This window comes from Terrapene carolina, unplaced genomic scaffold (assembly GCF_002925995.2).
Source record: "Terrapene carolina triunguis isolate 2854851 unplaced genomic scaffold, T_m_triunguis-2.0 Scaffold113, whole genome shotgun sequence".
In the NCBI taxonomy this organism is placed as follows: domain Eukaryota; kingdom Metazoa; phylum Chordata; order Testudines; family Emydidae; genus Terrapene; species Terrapene triunguis.
Window position 1 is genome coordinate 9,771,066 of NW_020664464.1, and position 22,452 is coordinate 9,793,517.

Consider the following 22,452-nt stretch of genomic DNA (forward strand, 5'->3'; position numbering starts at 1 on the left):
TTAGGTTCAAAGTACAGCAAACAAAGATACACACTCTGGTAAAAAGGTACATTTACAAGTTGAGAAAACAAAGTAAATCTAAGACGCCTTGCTGTCTTTTTACTTACTAGTTTGAAATAGGAGAGACTTGTTTAGAAAGATGGGGAGAACCTGGATTGATGTCTGGTCCCTCTCAGTCCCAAGAGCGAACCACCCCTTAAAACAAAGAGCACACACAAAAGCCTTTCCCCCCCCAAGATTTGAAAGTATCTTGTCTCCTTATTGGTCCTTGGGTCAGGTGTCAGCCAGGTTACCCGAGCTTCTTAACCCTTTACAGGTAAAAGGATTTGGAGTCTCTGTACACAGAGAGCTGTTACCCTTCCCTTCATAGTTATGACAATCACCCTCCCCTTTATGGCCCCAGTATGGGGCATGCAGGGGTAGACAGGGTGTGTTGCTGGTGTGCAATACTTTCCAGCTATTTTTAGCTCTTCGGGGCCCATAGGGGACCATCTACAATCTCAGAATAAATTAGAATAATTCTGAGTCTTCATGCTACTTTTGCTCCACATTATTTACATTGACCCTTGTGTTTCCCCATCTATATCATGTGGTGTGGAGGGGAGAAAATCTACTGTGAAGGCCATTGTTGACCCATGGAAAAGGGAATAGATCTGTGCTCATCATATCCATTTTTTGCTTCAGCCACGAGCTAATTGGTAAAAAGTGGGCAGATCAAGGGGAGGAGATGCACTGGGCACCCTCCCACAAAACTGGGCCTAGCCATCATGAAAGTTGCCTGAAGCAGTATTAACTCCTGTTCCACCTTTTAGGACTTATCTCCATGGAATCACAGGGCAAGTCTACACTAAAAAATTGTAATCAGTAACTTTATGTAACTGAAGAACTAATTATTGCTTCTGTCAGCTCTGCTTTTTCTCTCCAGACTACTGTAATTATGCCAAATGATACATATTTGAAATGGATTTCCAGGCTTATATTTACAGTAGCATTTGAACTTTAATCGTGGAGTTAAACACAAAGCCTGTTCACCTCTTAAATTTCATTTAAGCTTTGTTGAGGGTCTTCTGCAATGTTGTGAAGGCCAAGCCTATAACAGGTTAAAAAAAAAGAACTAGATAAATTCATGGAGAATAGGTCCATCAATGGCTATTAGCCAGGATGGGCAGGGAAGGTGTCCCTAGCCTCCGTTTGCCAGAGGCTGGGAATGGGCAACAGGGGGATGGATCACTTGATGATTACCTGTTCTGTTCATTCCCTCTGGGCCACTTGGCATTGGCCACTGTCGGAAGACAGGATACTGGGTTAGATGGAACTTTGGTCTGACCCAATATGGCCATTCTTATGTAATTAAGTCAACCTAAGTTACATCGATGTACAGCCACTGCAGTAACTGAATAGGTTTTACACGTCCACGTTATGCTCCTTGTGTTGGTGGTGTGCGTCCTCACCGGGAGCATTTGCACCGATTTAACTGCCAGTGTGGTGCATTTTGGGATGGTTTCTCAAAGGCAGCAACAGTCGATGTAAGCAACAGAGTGTCTACACTGACACTGCGTCAACCTAACTACATTTACTTAAGTGCTATTCGTCTCACAGAGGTGGGGTTATTAAGTTGGTGTAGTGGGTGAGTTACATCAGTGAGAGCTATATTTTAGTGTAGATGCTTACAGAGTTAGGTCAATGTAAGCTGCCTTCCAACAACCTAACTGTGTAGTGTAGACCAGGCCACAGAAGACACAGTGGAGCAGTGAGTCAATGGCAGAACAGGTTTTAACCCTACTGTGCTGCCCTGGCTGTGAAGGGAGTTATGTAGTGGAGCTCAGAGGGGAGTCTGCACAACTGGATACATGCCATAGTGTTTGGCGCCAGGATCTCTGGCTTTCCACTCCCTTTTTTTCCTCTGGCTCCCTGCCTATTCTGCACTCTTACTATTTCTGCAGACTGTAGGGAGAATGCCTAGACTCTGCAGCTCCAGTGGAGTTTCCATTAATGTATTCCCCCTGCATGAGCTTTTGCACAGGAGCAGAGCATATGGGCACTTGTATTCTAATACATCCAAATGATAGATCTCTGTAATTAAGAACCACATGGTACTGAAACTAACCTTGTTTTAAAACCTCTAGTCTAGGTAGCTTAATGAAAGTCAATAGTGATTTTTAGCATACAGAAAAAGCATTAAGGCAGCGTGCGCGCGCGCACACACACACACACACAAGCAGCTGAAACTCTTCAGGAAAAGCCAGAGGGGCCTGATGCCAGTCATCACTGATGTGAGGAATGAGATATGTCAAAGACATGAGAGTCATATGGGAAATGAAGTGAAGCAAAATGGAGGCGCAGAGGCCCACCCACCTGCAAAGAGCAAAGATTAGATGTACAGCTTGTTTGAGCTTTGTCCCTTGCTGCCTGATTTGGCTGCCAAAACCACCTGCCCCCTCCAAATAAAATGGTGCTTATGCTAGCCTGCTCTATTCCCTTACCCAATCATTTTTCTCTCCAAAGAATAAATTTCTCTCAATGGAAAAAGAAGCATTTTACTTTTTACTTATTCATATCCGCTCTTCACAAATGTCAGGCCTGCCAATATGAGTACCTGAATCTACATCTGATGATAGATTTGTGGTGTGTTCTATTGGTTAGAATAAATCTCTAAGAACTCAGAGAATCCTGAGTTCCAATCCACACTGAATTAGTCTGTGAATTGGGGAAAATCACATGACCTTTTTATTTATTGCTTTTCTACGAGCAAATTAGTACTCGGGGAGACTGACCACTCCCATGTCAATGTGCCGTGCCCTGGAGGATCTAAAACTATAAATGAAAATAAAATTCAGTATTCAGGCCCATTCCATCCTTTGAACCTGCAACCTACACAAAAGGTGAAAGTTTATGAGTCTTCCAGTCATCACTTCATTTTGTTTCGATCAAACACATCCCTAAATTATTTCAAAGCATAGCAAATTTCACAAAAGGTAAGCTAAAGTAAATAAATTCCAAATAAAAATAAACTCTATAATATGGTTTTGTATACAATGTAAGAGAAATACCACTCCAATTTGAGTGTGCTTAATGTTAAAAAGATGGCGAGCATTTGAGAAGGTTGTGATCAGTCTTATTAGATGAAGCATTCACTAATTAATGTCCAAAAGTTATTAAACTAGTAAGATACCAAGTTCTCATGATTTCCTGAAAATCTCAAACATTTTGCGGATTTGTCTCTGATTTTTTCCCGATAAATCAAAAACAGTTTATAACATTAAATAGTCTACCATTTCACAGGGAATCTTATCTTTGAAATTCAGGAGATGGGAGAAAGAGAATTAGGAGAAGGAAATGAGGGGGAAATAAACACCACAAGAATTAAAAACAGGGGGCTCATCCAAACACAAACTTGCACAAGTTAAGTCAAAGGCATGTTTTTAAGGTGATTTAATTAAACCAGTGCAAAATCCTCTGTAGAAACTGTTACAATAGAACTTCAGAGTTACAAACACCACAGTTACAAACTGACCAATCAACCACACAACTCATTTGGAACGGGAAGCACACAATCAGGCAGCATCAGAGACCAAAAAAAAAAAAAAAGTAAATACAATATAGTACTGTGGTAAATGTAAGCTACTATAAAAATAAAGGGAAAGCAGCATTTTTCTTCTGCGTAGTAAAGTTTCAAAGCTGTATTTAGTCAGCGTTCAGTTGTAAATATTTGAAAGAACCACCATAATGTTTTGTTCAGAATTACGAATAACCTCCATTTCCGAGGTATTTGTAACTCTGAGGGTCTACTATAGTTCCATTTAAGAACAGCTTATATTGATTTAATTTATGTTGATTCTGATGCAACTTGCTCACGTAGAGCAGCCCAGAAAATAAAACCAGAAAAACACATAGAAAAGTGAGAAGCAAAAAAAGAGAATAGTCTGAAAAAGACAGGAGATAGGCAGTAAGAGAGAGAGGGGGGAAAAAAATTATATGTCACAAGGGGATATAGGAGTCTCCAGGCACGGATGCATTACATGGAATGGGCTTCAACCAAAAGAAGGTTATTATCTACTCATTTCCAAATGGTACAGAACCCATTCATGTGTATACGTAGTAAATTGTTCCTCCCAATGTCCCAAAGTGGTTATTTCATTGATCATTGTGTTGCCCAGTTATAAAGTCTGATTAGCTTAATATGTCCTTTCTTGTGGTCCATACAATGAAACATTTTGAAAACCAAGAAATGAAGGATCGGAATTTTGGGAGGGAACATATTTTTTTCTTTTGAAGTAATCAGTTAAAAGTTGGTGAACCATTTTGTTTAGATAATTCTGGAGTACTTTATCATCCTCTCTAGTCTTGACTAACTACACAAATTTGTGCCCCCGCAAATGTTGACACCTCATGATTTGCTCCCTCATTCAGATCATTAATAATGTTAATATGTTGACCACCACCAATGCTAGTATAGATCTCTGGATCACCTTACTTTCAACCCTTTTCCATGCTGAGTAATGGGCATTTATTCTTACTTTTTATTTCCTATCTCTTAACCTGTTTTAAGGGCCTACGTGACCTATGTTCAAAATTGATTTAGTCACTTAGGCTCAGATTCCCAAAGGTATTTAGGTGCCTAAATCCAATGATCAAAGGGAATTAGGTACCTAGGCACTTTTTAAAATCCCACTAGCTGCCTAAATACCTTTAAAAATCTGGCCCTTAGGCACTTCTGAAAAATGTATCCATAGTGCCTGAAATTTGACTAGAAATTACTCTAATATTGGTAACTCTTTAAATTCTAAAGGTAGCTGCTTTTAGTTAAAACTTTAAAAAATTAATTCTACTATAGTATTTCATTCTTCATTTCCTTTAGCATCCACTGAGGAATACTATCAGGTCATGGTAATTTAAATATTGAGTTGTCACATTACCTTTTTTTTGGTACAAATTATCTCTCCGGTAATTCATTACTTTCATTTCCTATAAAGCACAATCCCAGATTAGGTATTTTACCATACGCCTCTGCGGTGACAGGGAAATCCTTGAAATAGTTTATGTAGACTTAAAACTTGCAAGGCATACAAATTGCTACTAAATTAAATAGACAAGATGGGTGAAGTAATCTTTTTTTTATTGAACCAGCTTCTGTTGGTGAGGGGCACAAGCTTTTGAGTTAACACAAAGCTCTTCTTCAGCTCTGTGTAAACTCGAAAGCTTGTCTCTTTCACCAACAGAAATTGGTCCAATAAAAGATATTACAGTACCTCACCCACCTTGTCTGTCTAATATCCTGGGACTAACAATTACAACAACATTACGTACTAAATTAAATAGTGCACTTTAAAAGGAATACAGTATTTCAGTTTGAACACAATCCAATATGTACAGTCTGCCTCTTGAGAAGACTGCCTTTATATTTTATGTTTGCAGGTTATAGTGAGACCAGAAGATGGCAGCAAGTGTCGACTAGAACTTTATCAAGCCACTTCACACCTTCAGAGCAAATTAATATCCTTTGTAATACAAGCATTTGCTTTGAATGTTGTGCATGACAAAAAAGAGCTTATTTACATTTGCATCAGTTCCATTATTCTTACACAGAGAAGTAAGAAGGCTAATCCATTTCAAACAGATTTATCCATTTGAAAAGACTGACATGGTGAGAGGTTGTCAGTGTGCATATGCCAAACAAATAATGTAATGAGCTGGCCCATATATTCCCAGATACTAAGGCCATATGTATTTTTATACTTGAAGTTAAACAAGGGCTGCTTGTTTAATTTCATCTCTGAAGCTTTCCTTAGTGCAAGTTTGTAAAGATATATATTTCTAAATAGAAACACCAAGATTTGAAAACAAAGACAATAAGCTTTTCTTATACTTACATATATATTAATTTCAAGCTAGCTTCCACATTCCTTACTGATGCAAAACTGTCCTTGATTTTAGTGAGAGTATTAAGAACTGAGTATAGACTATAGTATTTGCCCATTCATGGGTAATTGTAACATTACACTTACCTAAAGTCTGTCAGCAACTGCATGTTTGTAAAAATATTAGTTTAAAATTCTCTACAGAAATCACATTCTGGATCACATTCCACCTCCAGCTCTATCTAGGCAATCCCATAGATTTCACTAACACTACATTGGTAGAACTGTGCTCTCTGATTTACATAAGTGAGGGTGGACCAGAGGAGAGCCGAAAGAGTCATAACAAAACTCATATACATGTCATAAAATGCCATTCTTATTACATCACCATCCTTTGAAGAGAAGCAATTTAGATATTTTGTGGGGGCTTTGTTATGTTAATAGAAACTATAAGATCACTGAAAAGTCAGAAGACAATTGCCTCCATTAGATACAATAACATTTAGACTTTGTGATATTAGAGCTTTACAAATAAAATCTATAAATCACTATATGAGTAAGGCCTCAGGATCTAGCCAATAAACTGCAAGTGCATCATAGTGAATATTTGGACACATTACTAACAATGCTATCACCTCAATCATTCAAGAATTTGTACCTGCTAAATCTTCCATGTTCTATTAACATAAGAAATATCATTCTTGTATTGTATTTTTATTGTTCAAGTGTACTTTATTTTTTTTACTAATTTTATTTAGTTTTAGCATGTCCACTATAACAAATGGTGAAGTAATAAAGCTAGCTGATTAAACTTATTTTTTTTCTTCATTTCCACCAAGAATTCACCCACTTAACTTAGTTTTTAATATCTACCACAAGTGGATTCAGCAATGCTCCTCTTAAATTTGCATTAAAATTAAGTTAAATAGTTTTCAATAATACAAATATCAGATAATTTGATTATTGTTTGTTTCTGGAAGCACTCACAATCTGTTCAGCTCTATGCAAACATAAAAGACAACTTGATCCCTACGCCCAAAAGAGCTTGCACAGTTTAAAAAGAAAGACAGGAAAGGGCTACAACATACAAGTAAAGTGATCAAGGTAGTGTTTTGCCCCCTAAGGGCCAAATTTTGGCCTCAGAGATCATTCAAAATCATGTTTGAGGAAAGAGGGACACACATAGCTCTCCCTGTGATCTTTAAATAGGGACCAACAGACAGCTATGTCTTACCTCTGCCTCATTTTTATGTGCTTCGGGAGGGCAGTTCTTTTGTAAGTAGCAGATCTTGTAATACTTTTCTCAAATTTTGGTCTAAGATCTGTTCACTTCCAGATTATAGATCAGGGGTTCTCAAACTGGGGGTCGTGAGGTTATTACATGGGGGGACCACAAGCTGTCAGCTTCCAACCCAAATCCTGCTTTGCATCCAGCATTTATAATGGTGTTCTACATTAAAAACACTTTTTTATATATTTAAGGGGGGGGGGTTGCACTCAGAGGCTTCCTATGTGAAAGGGGTCACCAGTACAAAAGTTTGACAACTACTGTTCTAGATTGTCCCATCTTTGCCTTTAGGAGATGGAGGAACGACCTGTATATTCCTTATTTCCATGGTATAAGAACCTCCAATTTATTATAGCTAGATTGGGTTTTTCTATTACTCACTTATTGTCAATGTCTTTTAATCAACTGTTCATACAGAGAGTGACAAAGTGGATGAGGTAATATCTTTTATTGGACCAACTTCTGTTGGTGCGAGAGACAAGGTTTTGAGCCACACAAAGTTCTTAAGCAGGTCTGGGAAAGGACGTACAGAGTGACAGATATTACCCAACAAGAAGATGGCTATGAGTCTAAATGTGCCTTCTGGTTTTCAACATTGAAGACAACTCATGGTTTTGCACTGTAATTGAATGAGTTATCAAACCCTCATTTATGTATGACCTATACTCAATTAAGATTCCAAACCATGGAAACTGCTGTCCTCAAAGGTAGATAAGGGAGAGTCCCTTCACAACTTTGTTTTTACCCATGAAAACATTGGAGGATCTTCCTTATTAGATTCAGGAGTGTAGAATTTTCCAGCTTCTGAGAACATGCTGGATTTTACCTGTTTTGTGTGTGTGTGTGTATATATATATATATATATATATAAGCCTTATCACCGCCTCAAAAGATAACATGTTTAGTATTCTTTCAATCTCTGGTAGTAATTAGATCAGTGGCAATTTTTGCTCTTTTCAGCATCATGCCAAAGAAGGGAGTTTTTCTGAAGTTTGGACAGATATTTTAAATATATTATTTGCATTACATGGATGCTGCTGTTGTTTTGGATTGTATATGTTTTTTCTTTGTATTTGGCAAAAAACATATCATATGTGATTTAATAAAATGTAAATTGATTCACCTTCCTATGATTGCAGCAGTATAATCTGTACCAAATTAATGGAGGAGGGGATTGTCCTCCCAAGATCTAGACACAGATATAATCTCACCTCTACTGTGTAGAAAGGCATGTCAGCTGCCCCTCCAGCAGTGGTCTCCCTTTCCAAAAATCCTGTGGATAGTGTTTTGTGGATCTGGGTTCCATGCTGGGGAAGGGTGGCTGTATATGGAATGGGAAAGAGGGACACACATTGCTCCCCTTGTGATCTTTAATAGGGACCCACAGACAGCCATGTCTTAGGCCAGGTGTCAGAGTTGCAAAGGCACTGAGCCTCCATGGAGATGCCTTGGCCTACTGAAGATCCAGGAAGTTTAGAGGAAGGTCTCACAAACTATTCCACAGGGAACCAACCCTTCCCTGTGCCCCCATGGAACAATGTGGGAGAATTTCCATGAAGGAAAACTTTGAGATTTCCTTCTTCTGAGCTCCCACTCACAGATTAGAGAGAAAGTTCATGTTCAAGAACATAATTAAACTATAAATTAAAGATTCCTTTACCATAATTAATATATGGAGATCATTTTTGGAGGGGCTATTTCCCCAAATCTTGCTATTGCTGTTGGATGTTATCCTCCATCTATATACAGTTAATACTAGTTACCAATATACTAAAAATTCTAAATATTTACTAGTGGTGTACATACATCTTGAGATTTTATAATGAAGTGCATTTTATAAACAAACAAAATCTACACAAAGGACACATGTTGGAGATGAAGCCTGAAATTACTCAGTCAGAATGTGTGAATTTAATATTATATATTCCAATCAGCAAACAAACCCCCCCCCAATAATTAGTAATATTTGGACAGCCACATGTTTAATTATATCTAGTAACAATTGTCCCCCCAAATATTCTTTGATCATTCCTTAGTCTGCCACTGCTGCTTATGACCCCATCAGTTTTTCTTCTGCCTAGTGCACACTGGGATAGCTCACTATCACACAGTGAATTAAAGGAATGGAAGAACCAGAAGCAGGTTCGAAGCAGAGTTTTGGCACACACTGATGCAGCATGGCTGGGAGTCCACACCCTCGAAAGATCACTTCTGTGAGGATTCTGAAGGGGAGGGCTATCAGCAATGTTTTATCGCTTTATTCACAAACAGGCAAGGAAGTGGGACAGATGGACATCACTTGAAGAACTTACACTGGTGTGTGTGTGTGTGTGTGTGTATGGAGGGGGAAGGATTAGTATGTTTCTAGGTCTTTACCTGAAGACAGCACCAGCCAAGAGGAAAGATCAACTTGTTGGGTGGTGGTTTGCTGTGGGGGAGCCCTGAGTTTTGTTGGGTGGAAGGGAATATTGGTCAGGAATCAGATTATTATAGGGATAACAGGATAATAGAACGTAAAGGGTGGGCTGTTTATCCTTAGATTCTAAACAATGGACTAATCATCAATCAGTATCCAATGCCCAGCTGCAACTGGTAGGGTTATTCATTGTTCATGTAAAATAGGAAAGGATATGAAAGCACTTTTTATCTTCCCAATTTTATTTTATTTCAAAAAGTCCTACAGGCCGAGTGCTTGATTGTGAAGAATGCTATGCACTCCACATGATTAGGTAGGTAGAACTAGGTAGAAATTAGAAACTAGACGGAAATCATTTGAATGTTTTCTGCTAGGCCAGTTTGCTGAACAATTAAATACCAAATTCCAATGGTTTCTTAATAATAGCAATTAATGATTGTAAGACAAACACTTTGCATAAAATAAACACACAGGTCTGAACACATCTATATTTTCCCTTACTCATTTTTGTACAGTTTTGCATTCTCCTGCAGACAAATTATTTGATATTTCATATGACCCTGCTGACTATTTATCATCAGTCCTTAATTTTGTGTTCTGAATAAGTCTACCTGGAGTTATAACTGAAAGAAGTGTGAAAGAAGGCAATTAACACTTTTAGTGGTCTGCTACTGTGTAAAACCATAGGTCAAATGTCTTTTCTTAATCATTACAACAGCCTTTATTGCTGCAATAAAATAGTGAGTGCTTTCTTCAAAGATAAACATCTGAAAGATAGTGGAAAGTTACATTTCTAATAGCTTGTGGCTGCTGTCAAATATAATTTAATGCCTAGTGCTTTGTTAGCTGACCCAGGTCCTTTGAAGAAGTGAAGCATGCTACTTACACTATTATGGGTGCACAGAATCCACTCATTTACTTGAGATATTCTGTAGTACTGTTCAATGAAGGAGAGAAACCTGTGCTTGATAATTGAGAATGAATGTCAAGTAGTGTCAAGACTTCTCAATTCAAAAAGCTGATAACTCCTTGCGTGATTGCATTTGTGTCTTTACAGCTGCTGTGGTCTCTCACTTTGCCTGCCTTGTTCAGAAGGGCATGTGTTACCCAATTGCTGGCACTGTCGAAGGAGCAGCTAGTGTTTTTTATTTGTTTCAGAGGACTGATACCTCTTTAATGTAATTATATAAAATGGAAAAAAATCAAAACTAAAATAAGACTTCCTTGACTCTGAAGGCATGTTATCTCTATCTTATTCTCATGGGGGAAGGGAGGAAGAATCACACAATAATTGCAAATCAATCCCAGGTGCTCTCATACTTTTCTTCATTGGTTTCGTGACTATATCCATGATGAATTCTCTTCTTTAGTAAGGTTTCATCATTCTTCCCTTTTTTCTCTTCCTTATTATTACTCTTAATTTCTCACCACCCTCTCTTCTTATGTTCCTTAAACCTATTTGGCAATACAGTAGTGAATATAAAACATCTTGGGGATGATTCACCACTGTATTATTCCAGTTTTATGCTGGTATAACTCCAATAAAGTCAATCAGGTCACACTGGCATAAAAGTGTAGTAGAACAAGTGTGAATCAGGTCCCTTATGCTTATTCAATCAGGTCACACTGGCATAAAAGTGTAGTAGAACAAGTGTGAATCAGGCCCCTTATGCTTATTCAAAGTTGTGCTTTGTACTGTAAATGGGTTTTCTCATTACTTGAGGCAGCAGTTTTCTGTAGTTCTGAAAACTACTTAAAAAGAATATTGTAACATACTGATGTCCAACTTAATAAATCTCTCTGACATCAATGGGTGTTTTACCCTTTGTGATTCTATTTACTTTTTGCCAACGTGTCAGATGTCTGCCATTCTTCTACATTTCTGGTTATCTTTAGTCAGAATTCATTTTTGGAACATAGTTAATTTAGCTCTAGTCTGCTTCCTATTGTTAGAAACAGATGACCTGGCCTCTGTTGAACATTGTATGATAGCAAGGTAAATTTATGAACTATTAGCTGATAATTGGCTAGTAGTTCATAAATTTACCTTGCTAATGTGCACTGTAACTATTGATTGAATTGCTATTAAAAGAGCTGTACTTTGGAAGACTCTAAAAATAGCGCTGACATCTTTAAAGCCCAATTCAACTTCTAGTCTTTCCTGTTACAGAAGACAGTCTCATTAGCAAGAAGTGATGCAACACAGAAGCAGGTTTTAAGAAAGTGCTATACTGTATGTATTGTGTGTGTGACCAGTTTTACAGGTTCTGCTGTTTCTCTACATGCCACATTGAGGTGCAAACCCCAAACCTTCCAGTCCCACAGCTATGTATAGTTCCTGAAACCTGATCCTCTTTTGCCAGTTCATTCTTCCCACTTTTTATTTTAAACACACATTAACAAATTCCAATGCAACAAAATATCTGTAGTCCAGAGGTCAGAAGCACTTTGTCTTTACCCCAGATTCAAGAAGGCAAGGAGTATTTATAATAGTATAGTTTCCCCAGCCAGTGACCATACCTGGCAGTATGTCTCTCTCTAAAGTCTCCTCCTAAATCTGTTTCTACTGCTCTCAAGTACTCGTTATTTCAACAGACTCATGTTGGGTACTTTCCCCCAGGTCTATTGATTAAACTGTGGTTTCATTGTATACGTGTCCTTCTTGAGTAAGGATATGATCTGAATGACTACTCCATTAATTCACCTTTCGGTGGAGGTGTTTAAGCATGCAGGACAATGTTCATACTTGTAAAACTACAAGGCTTTTGGATTATTTTGTTCCTCTCCACAAAGGAGGAGAACAGTGACTTCAGTTATTAACTTAATAAAGGGTTCTGATAATCATGATTCAGTCAAATGGTTAAATAACATGATAGAATTTGCTAATGGGAATATTCTTTTTTAAAAAAGTTATTCTTTACAACATTTTATTTCCCCATCACATCTAGCTGACTTTTCATATTCTAGGGTGTCAATGCCACTAAGTTTCAGTATTGTGATCTCAGCACTGGAAGATGTTCAATAGATGCCTGACTTTCGAATAAGTAGGATGAAATAATTAGCATTTGATAGGTCTCTATAGTGCCTTCATTAGCTCTGCTGTGGATTTAATTTTTGCCTTCATTCTATGTTTGTATCTATTCTTGGCAGTTCTAGTAACTGTGGATGCCAAATCACGATTGTGTGCATATTCCTTTCTGCTTTGCTACCTTCTTTTTTTTTTTTTATTAAAAACCTGTTTTGCTTTATTACACAGCGCATCCTCCAATTATCCAAATCTTAAGTCAGTGTATCTATAGATAAGCATATATAGAAGAAATACATTATTTATTCCACACCTTAATGTATCAGTGTGAGTTTGGGATGTTCACATTACTCCCAGTGGTGAAACATTATAGGTGAAGGCATGCAGTCATAGGTGTGTGATAAATTGAATGTGGATATTTAAACATAGGGTTACCATATTTGAACATTCAAAAAAGAGGACACTCCAAGGGCGGCGGGGGGGGGGCATTTGCACCAGTATCTACCAACTCCCGTTGTATTAATGTGTTGTTATACTGTTATATTCTGTGCTCTACATGTCTATATTGAGTATATATAAGAAAAAGTGATATGGCCTCCTCACCCTCCCGCCCGCTGCTGGCTCCCTTGCCGCTCAAATCTTCACCGCCCCCCACCGACTCGCTGCTCGCCTATTCACACTCTCCGCCCGCCACTTGCCTCCTCACCTGTCTGCCCCTTCACCCTCCCTGCCCGCCACTTGCCTCCTCACCTGCCTGCCCGCCAGCCAGCCACTGGCTCCCTCACTGCTTGCCTCTTCACCACCACCTCCCACTCGCCTACTCAACCCTCCACCCGCTGCTGGCTCACCGCTCGCCTACTCACCCCGCCTTAGGGTTACTATACATCTGTATTTTCCTGGACATGTCTGGCTTTTGGGTTTTTAAATTGCCATCCGGGAGTAATTTTTAAATATCTAAAAACGCCCGGATTTTGCCACATCGGTTGGGATGCACTTTGTCCTGATATTGGGGACTGCTCATCTCACCACGCGCACCAAAGTCCCTGGGCTGGCAGTGCTTCCTGGGGCAGCTCCCGGTGCCCGCCTGGAGCCTACAGTATGGGTAGCCCCTAGGCACAGAGGCGGAGGGGGTCTCCACATGCTGCACCAGCTCCCTCCTGCCCAATCAGAGCTGTGGGGGCAGGGCTTGGAGGCACCAGCAGCGGGCAGAGAGCCCTCCGCCCCCCCTGACCCAACCCTAGGAGTCAGAGGGACCTCCTGGATGCTTCCCGGGAACTGCCCCAGGGAAGCATCACCAGGACTCCCCACCTCACCCCCCGGCAGGTCCCTGTGGCTCTTAGGGTCGGGTTGGGGGGGGGGGTGGAGGGCATTTTTACCAGCCAATGGGAGCCACGGAGCTCGCGCTTGTGGCGGGTGCAGCACGTGGAGACCCCTCGGCTGCCCCTGATCCTAGGAGCCCGAGGGAGCTGCGGCAGGAGGGGTAAAGGTACCATAGGCTCTTTAATAGCCAGAACAGAGAGAACTTCACATTTTTAAATATTTTCTGAAAACACCCCACACAGTGAATCACATGGAATGCAATCTATGTACCTCAGAAGAATTCAGGGTTGAGTTGACTGTGTCTGGATTCTAACCTGGGAATCTAGCTACTTCAGACATAGGGCTAGATTTTCCCCAACATAGGAAAAAAACAGAACAAGAACAGGAAATACCAGAGTTTCAGACTGAGGAGTTCCCTTCAAATTATTCTATATGGGAGTAGGGTTTACCATCTGGTGAAACAGGCAGAAATTTAGTGTGTAAATCCATAGTTCTCAGGACAAATGCAGAGACCTTATGCACTGCTTCCTATACCGCCTGGCTCCCAATGGCAGTATGGGTCCTTCATGCTGTCCCCATGTATCATTTCCTCCAAACCCTCCTCTCAAGGGGCAAAATTTCATTCAGCTCACATGGCCATTATGTAAGACAATGCTGACATGGTCAATATCATATTAGCATTTGGTTTCCAGGGAAACAGCCCTACAAAGAGTGGAAGTCCCAAATCCCTGTCCCCACCTTACTCCTTGCTACTACAAACCTTATCAGGAACCAAGCAGAAGCTTCCTTGAGATTGAGGAAAATGGAAAAACCAATACCTTAGAGCCTCTTCTATGCCCTCATCTTGAGATCCATTCATGGAAGAGGAATCGATAATCTAGTATATAAGGAGTCCTTTGATTATTAAGCAATCTCTAATCCATCATTTTCTTATATGTAAATAAATCTTCACTTGTTCAAAACTAATTTTCACTTCAGTATAATGGTGGTTTGAGATTTTTTATGGATTTATGTATATATTTATTGTATATATGAAATATATTTATAATTGATCACAATTGTTTTGAATACCATATTTAGGGTGAGAGGTGTGTGATGTCCTGGGTCTCTAACCCAGGCCCTGTGAGTTCCCAGATCGCCATCCTTCCCACCACCTGATGTCTGCTGAAACCTGGTGCTAGCAAGACTACAGCCTCAGCCCAAGCATCATCCATGGGAGTCGTGACTGGAGGATTGCCCGGCCCCACTGATTGGTCCAACCATGCTATTTAAGCCAGAAGGCGGCACAGAAAAAATGTCTGAGCAACTAGGTGATTGCCTGCTTCCTGCATTTCTGCTCCACCTTTGGCTTTGCTTCTAGTTTCCGCTTAGCTCCTGCTCCATGCCTGATCCTTGGTTCTCTTTCAGTTCCTGTCCTTACACCTCATTTCTGATCATTAGTTACCAGTTCTGGCTGACTCCGGCTTGACCCTTGACTCTGGCATTTGATATTTGACCCCGGCTCTGACCTTCAGCTTCAATTTCTGGCTCTGACTCTGGCTCAACCTGTGGCTCTGGAAATTGGCACTTGACTAATTCTGACCCTCCTCAACCCTGGTCTCTGATCCGGATGCCTGCTCTGCCCATTAGGCCTGATATCTGCTCTGACCACTAGGCAAGACCACCTATTTTCTGGTCCCTAACACGATGCACAACTTTTTTAAAACAAAAAATAATTGTAATAGATATTTTAAAAATGTTTAGACAGTTATAATATTTAAATGCAAACAATGTACACCAGATGTTAGAAGTTGAACATTGATGGGGGTATGTAAGTACACTGAACTCTGACATCAATTATCTAGATAGCTATTAGTTTCCAACTTTTTATTACAAAGAAAAGTGAGAATTTCAGTCAAAATTGAAGAAGACTATCTGTTAAAAGCTGTTCAAAGCCCATTGAGCATGAACTGGGCTGCTGAATAATGCAGACAAGATAATGAACAGGAGACAAATGATCCCAAGCGGGCCCCTGCTGAGTACCAAGAGAATATGTTTATAAGATAGATTTATTATCTTAACATCTTTTTGCAGTGACCTCCAATTTATAGAAAATACCTGAGACATTTATAAACTGTGCATTCTTATTTGCAACTGCAGCACAGTGAATTTTTCATTTCCAGATCAACTTCAAGGGGTTCTCTCTTGAAGATGGGAGGATGGGGTTGTTAAATTCTGCTTTCAGTTACACAAGGTACCTGCAAGCAGATTTTGGCCTGGGGAACTCAAAACTGTTCCTGAGAAAAGATTTAAGAATTGCTTTATGTAGTTAAATGTGTGTTTTGATCCTCCTCTGAGACATAAAATCCTCCTTTATTTATAAATGTGTTTTTGTTTATTTCTCTGTATTGTCTATGCTTCTGCTGCTATTACTTGTTAGATGGCCAACAGAAATTATCTATGAGTAAGAAATAAAATATTCAAAAAGCTGCTGAATACTAAAGAGCATAGAATGCTAAATTCAGACTTGGTGTTAGAGTGCAACTATGTCCAAATTTGGTCAATGAAATATTCAGGTCTCAGCCTGCACAGAGACACATTCCTCAGAGTCAGAACCTGTGGCTGACAGGGGAACCTGCAAGTTCATACTCCACAGATTATCTGCAGCTGGAGCCACAAAGAGGCGTTCTTGGTAGATCCATCAATTTCATGCTTTGCCTCTCCCCTAAATCCATTATTTAACCCTCACCCACCTTACCTCATTTCCAACTCCCCAGTAGCTGAAAGAAGCTCTTCTAGGTGGCTCCTCTATCTAGCAACCCTGTTCTCACAGAAGCAAACAGATTGGAATAGGGCCCGGTGGCAACGGCATGGTTTGTTGGAAGGGGAGTTGGTCCCCTCTAGTGCCAAGTTGGATGCTGGTTTGGGGATGGGGCTCCTTTGGTTTGAGAGGCAGGTATCCCTTAACTTTTGGCAGTCTCCACAAGGTGTTGTGGGGGGAGTAGATCTCCCTTGGCTGGTACAGGGAGTTAGGGAGAGTAGATCTGCTCAGTATGGTAGTGGACGGTAAAGGTAGGGAGAAAGAGCTCCAGGCTCAGCTCTTCAAACCTGTGACTGAGTAGACTGGCACCAGTGGGGGAGAGTTTGGCTGCAACACTCCCATTCAGTGCAGCAAGAGCTTTCCCTGGCCTCATCCTTCTGTACATGCACTTCTGCAGTGGCCAGAAAGTGTAGACAACATGGCAGATGTCCCCCATGCACTCCAGATGTCACCATTGGGGCACGTAGGAGGAGAGTTTGCCTTGCTGCAGCTACGAGAAGCACAGCAATGGTGGCTGAGCCTTTGGCCTGGGAGCTGCCTGACTAAGCAGCAACCAGCCCAGTGCCAGCTACAGAGAAGGCTGACATTTTTCACTTGCAGATTGGTCTTTGCATTTTTGGATTGGCCTATTTTTCCCCAACTCCTACTCCCTTGTACCCAACTCCTGTACACCATGATCATGCGACCCTGTACACACTGGATTGGCCCTCAGGATGTTGGAGAGATTTAATTAAATGATTCTGTGGGTTACGCTTCAGACATCACTGGCTCAGTTTCCACAAACAGTGAGGGAGAAATGTGACCGGGGAATCTTGGAGTCCTCCTAGCATTCGCTGCAGCACTGAACATATCCATTTGTGCTTTTCATTCCTAGCAATTGGTTTGCCTCAGTTTACACCACTTTAAGTTTCTGAGCCCATCTTTGCAAGGAAAAAGGCAAGAAACCTCTTTTTAAAATGAAAGCTGAGATTCTCCTTCACTGGACCCAGGAGCTGAACTCTTTATCTGCAGAGCAATACGAGCCCCACACAGCACAGAGCTAATTGCTACCAGCTATGTGTTTGCTGTCAGCATAGTACACAGGAGGGAGATGAACCTTGAGTCCGCAGACACCCCCCTTCAGCTCCTCAGGTCACATCATGACATATCCTGAAGAAATGAAGGAGGCACCATCTGGGAGAGTATGATTCTATCATACCACTAGGCATAGCACGTACTGCTGTTTGGGAAATGAAAACTGATCCAGGAGATAGTCTGAATCTGCCTAAGTAATTGTAGTTTAAATATAACTATATATAGCCACTGGCTGAGGGATGACATTTTATCATTTAGTTCATTTTTATTTTATTTTAAATCTTTGCCAGATTTAATAGACACGAAATATGTCTCAGTAAATTCATGGAATTCTCCAAGGTTGGTTGAACCTGCACCTACTGAACTAATAGGTTTTCATATTGAAACTACAATATCATTTTATGCAGCACATAACATGTATTAATAAATAATCATGCATACAAACATTAAGTCAGTTATGACTGTAATTAGTAATTTTCGAGTCCTGACAAACATCAGGATTCTAACTGGAATATACCATTTGGCCTACTTGCACCATAATAAAACTTTCAAAGAAGGGCAGCATGTGTTTTTTAATTTGCTTTTCAATGGCTAGTAGCAAATAAATGAACATGGGGCTACTGGGTATGATAAATTAATATGCACACTGACAACTTATAACCACAGCATAGCTTTAGGGAATTACTGTATGAATATATACAAGCAATTATATGTTTTAAATGATTTATTTCATTTTCTGAATAAAATAGAGAATACAAATATAATGTTATATCAACTTTATATTGAACTTATTAAGTGGCGACCTTTTTAATTAGGAAATTAATGAATTAAACAGTTCATTATGGATAAGCATTCTTTCTGGTTGTTAAGAATTTGTCACCACCGACCTGTCATAGTCACTCTAATTATGATTAATACCTTATATTGAATTCCATCTCCATTCACATCTCAGGAACAAATGTAACTTCTATTATATGACCAAGGTTCAGAAAAACAGGATGATTTGCTTTTGGCCTTATACTTTATTCATTTTCACATTCATATTTAACAGATTTAGTAAGAACTAAAAGCAACCTTGTATTTATTTTTAATTTCTGAAATGTATTTTAACCACGACATGCTGTACAACCCTTCGTGCTCTGCTGAACCATGGTTGTGTGTTCAAGACAAATGAAATATCCCAACATTTTGATTACCCTCTTTCAAGTATACTAACCAATATTTTATGGGGGGTTTTTAAGTTGACATATACTATAAATGACATTTTTAATACCCTGAAACTCAAGATTTATTGTCACTGGACTAGATGTTGCAGGTCTTATTCAGACCTTACTCAGTCAAAACTCTCATAAAAGTCAATGCAAATTATATATTAGTAAGTACTTCAAGATTTGGTCTATTAGTAATAGGTTTCTGCTCTCTGTGTGTATATAATACACAGATTGTGAGGCTTAATTTATTCATATAACTTTATTTACCTAAATTGCAGCGATATCTATAATTAAGTTTGCCCAACACTTTCCATTATGAGACACTGTTTTCAATTGCTTATAACTTTGCAAAATTTTCATCATTTGGGCTCAATTTTCCATGCTGGTCTCTGCCTCAGGCTGTTTTTGCTAAACTTAAAAAAAAGGGTTCCACCATTTCCCAGAATGAGGGCAAAATACATGTTGATTAATGAATTGATTGTAAGATTATTATTTTATAAAGACGTGCTAGCCCCTCCATGGTTGAAGTAGGGTTCAAGTAAGGACTTGAAATTTGGCAAAGGGGTCACCCTGGTGCCAGGTATGTGCCTTTTCTGGTTTCCATGAAAAAACACCCAAATTTGGCAAAGTTGTGAGCCTTCTAAAAGTCAGTCTTGAATTACATGATCACATACTATTTTTTCCATGGTGTCCTTGCCTTATCTAGTACACAGGAGATGTGCTTTGGGAATGAATCCAAGTTGTTTAGCAAAGGAGGCTGTTGTCTATAGGACCCCAAACTCATTTGTGGCAGAAGTTGGAAGGTGTGCAGTGAATGAGATGGGGAACTGCAGGAAGAGAAAGAATGGTCTCATGGCTAAGAAAGTTGAATGCCAGCCTGGAGAATTGGATTCTATCCCTGCCTCTGCTGCAGCACTCCTATTTGACGCTAGGCAAGTTACTTAAACCAAAATGTTCACAGTTGGGCACGAACTGTGTGTTCCACATTTTCTGGGTGTTCAACGTTACATATCTGGGACCCCAGATTTGCAGAAGTGCTGAGCCCTCACAACTGCAATTTAAGCCAACTGGAGCTGTGCTTTGAATTCTATAAAAATGCCAAGTAATCTGGGCCTAGGTGTCTCAAGCTGGGCACCCAAAATTAGTGAACATCTTTGATAATTTTGACCTTAATCTCTCTGCCTCAGTTCCCCATCATAAAATAGGAATACCAGTACTTATTCTCACAGAGTTGTTGTGAGCACTCTGCTGTTTTGGTAAGAGCATCCATAAAAACACACAGGAGGAAATTAATAATGTTTCCTTTAGTCGAGGGTTTGAATGGAATGTCACAAATAAGATTTAGGGAAAATACATTGAATGAGGAGGATAAAAAGAAATGTTGGAGTAGCTACACTTTCAGTGAGCATTATCTATCCTGTGAACTGAAGACAGCAAGGGACCTGCTGAAAAAAAAAAAAATAGTATGTGATTTAATTAAAGACTACCCCACAAAACATGCACACAGGGGAATTGAATTAAGCTTGCATGGGAAATCTTAAATCTGCCATTTCCTAATTTTTCAAAACTATCCACCCAACCAACACACACGATAACCCCGAACATACAGACACTCACTGCAGCACCACTTCTCATTCCCTACCCACACAAGTCATCCACCTAGAAAATCAACACAACCACTCACAAACCAATATACACAACAAACGCAACACACACACCCCTTCACCACAGCCCCCCCCCCCCCCCACCCACTCCCCCACAACTCCACACAAACCCCCCAGAACAACACACACTCACCCAAGTCAGCAGTTTACAGTTTCTTAGGCCAGGTCTACCACTTACTTCAGTATAACTTACATTCCCTCGGGGGAGGGGAGGTGAATAAGTCACCCCCCGGACTGATTAGATTACACCAACTTAAGTGCTGTGGGACCCCGCTGACATAGCTACCACCTCTTGCGGAAGTGGATTCATTATGTCGATGGGAGAGCTCTCTCCTGTTGACACAGAGCATCCTCACAAGACACGCTACAGAGGCATAGCTGCATCAGTGCAGCTGCGCCAATGTAGCACTTCTAGTATAGACTAGCGCTTAGACTTGCCTGCCCTGGGGAACAGGGCAGCCTGGAGAGCCTTCTGCCCACACAACACCACACACACAACAACCCCAAATTAACGTCACACTTTCCATAAAACCATAAACTTGAGTGGCAAAAGCCACGGTCATCACTAGGGTGCGGGTATGTAAAAAACACAAGTAGAGTGTTTTTGATTATTTTCCCCAGACAAATAGGGGAGTTAACCCTATAACCTGCACATATCCAAAGACATGCATCTATCATGGGGAATATGACAGAAAAGATTTATCTGTGTAAGAACCTTCTATCTCTAGACTGCCTCTGGGGCCCCTTGCTCCACTCCTCATCTTACGGACAGCATCGCTTCAGTGGAGTTTGGGTCAGTAGTAAAATGCAAAAGCTATTTCACAAGCATTACAATACTTCTTTCATCAGCCTGGTTCTCATTTACATTAAGGCCCCTTTACATTGCCCTGGCAGTAATAGGAATAAACGCACACATCCATTTTAAGGCCCCTTTAAGCTGCCCAAGCCTTGTTGTAATTGAGAACCAGGTCTAATGTGGGTTTTATTTATTTTTTTGGGAACTTCATCTTCTCTTATCCTGTAATCCAGGGGTGGGCAACCTATGGCACGTGTGCCAAAGGCAGCACGCAAGCTGATTTTCAGTGGCACTCACACTGGCCACCGGTCCGGGGGGCTCTGCATTTTAATTTAATTTTAAATTAAGCTTCTTAAACATTTTTAAAACCTTATTTACTTTACATACAACAATAATTTAGTTATATATTATAGACTTATAGAAAGAGACCTTCTAAAAACGTTAAAATATATTCCTGGCACGCGAAACCTTAATTTAGAGTGAATAAATGAAAACTCGGCACACCACTTCTGAAAGGTTGCCGACCCCTGCTGTAATCACACAAATTGTTACCAAAAAGAATGCAATGAATGGACCATATCACACGGTCTGTTTTTAAGCAGAAATTCCCACTGATTTCAATATTTGTAAAATGTGAGATTATATATGAAATTGAAGCCTCATTTACTCAAATGTTGGGGTAGACTCCTCCATGGGGAAAAGTCTCAGTTTCCAGAATCACAAACTGTTTATGGAGTTCTTTGTGCTTTTGTTGATGAACACTTTAGCAAAAGCAAAACAGGAGTTCAACCTCACATAGGCCAAATGTATGCTAATCAAGGAGAGGAAACCTACTGAGATCTACCAAATCATTATTTTGATGCAATTAACTGGTAGTCCATTTCTCCATAAAATACAAGTATTTTAATTTTCTTCATCATTTGAAGCCCATCTTTATCTCACTTCAGACCCCATTATAACCAGAATAATTGTACTGCACTCACTGTAGAAGTCAACTAAT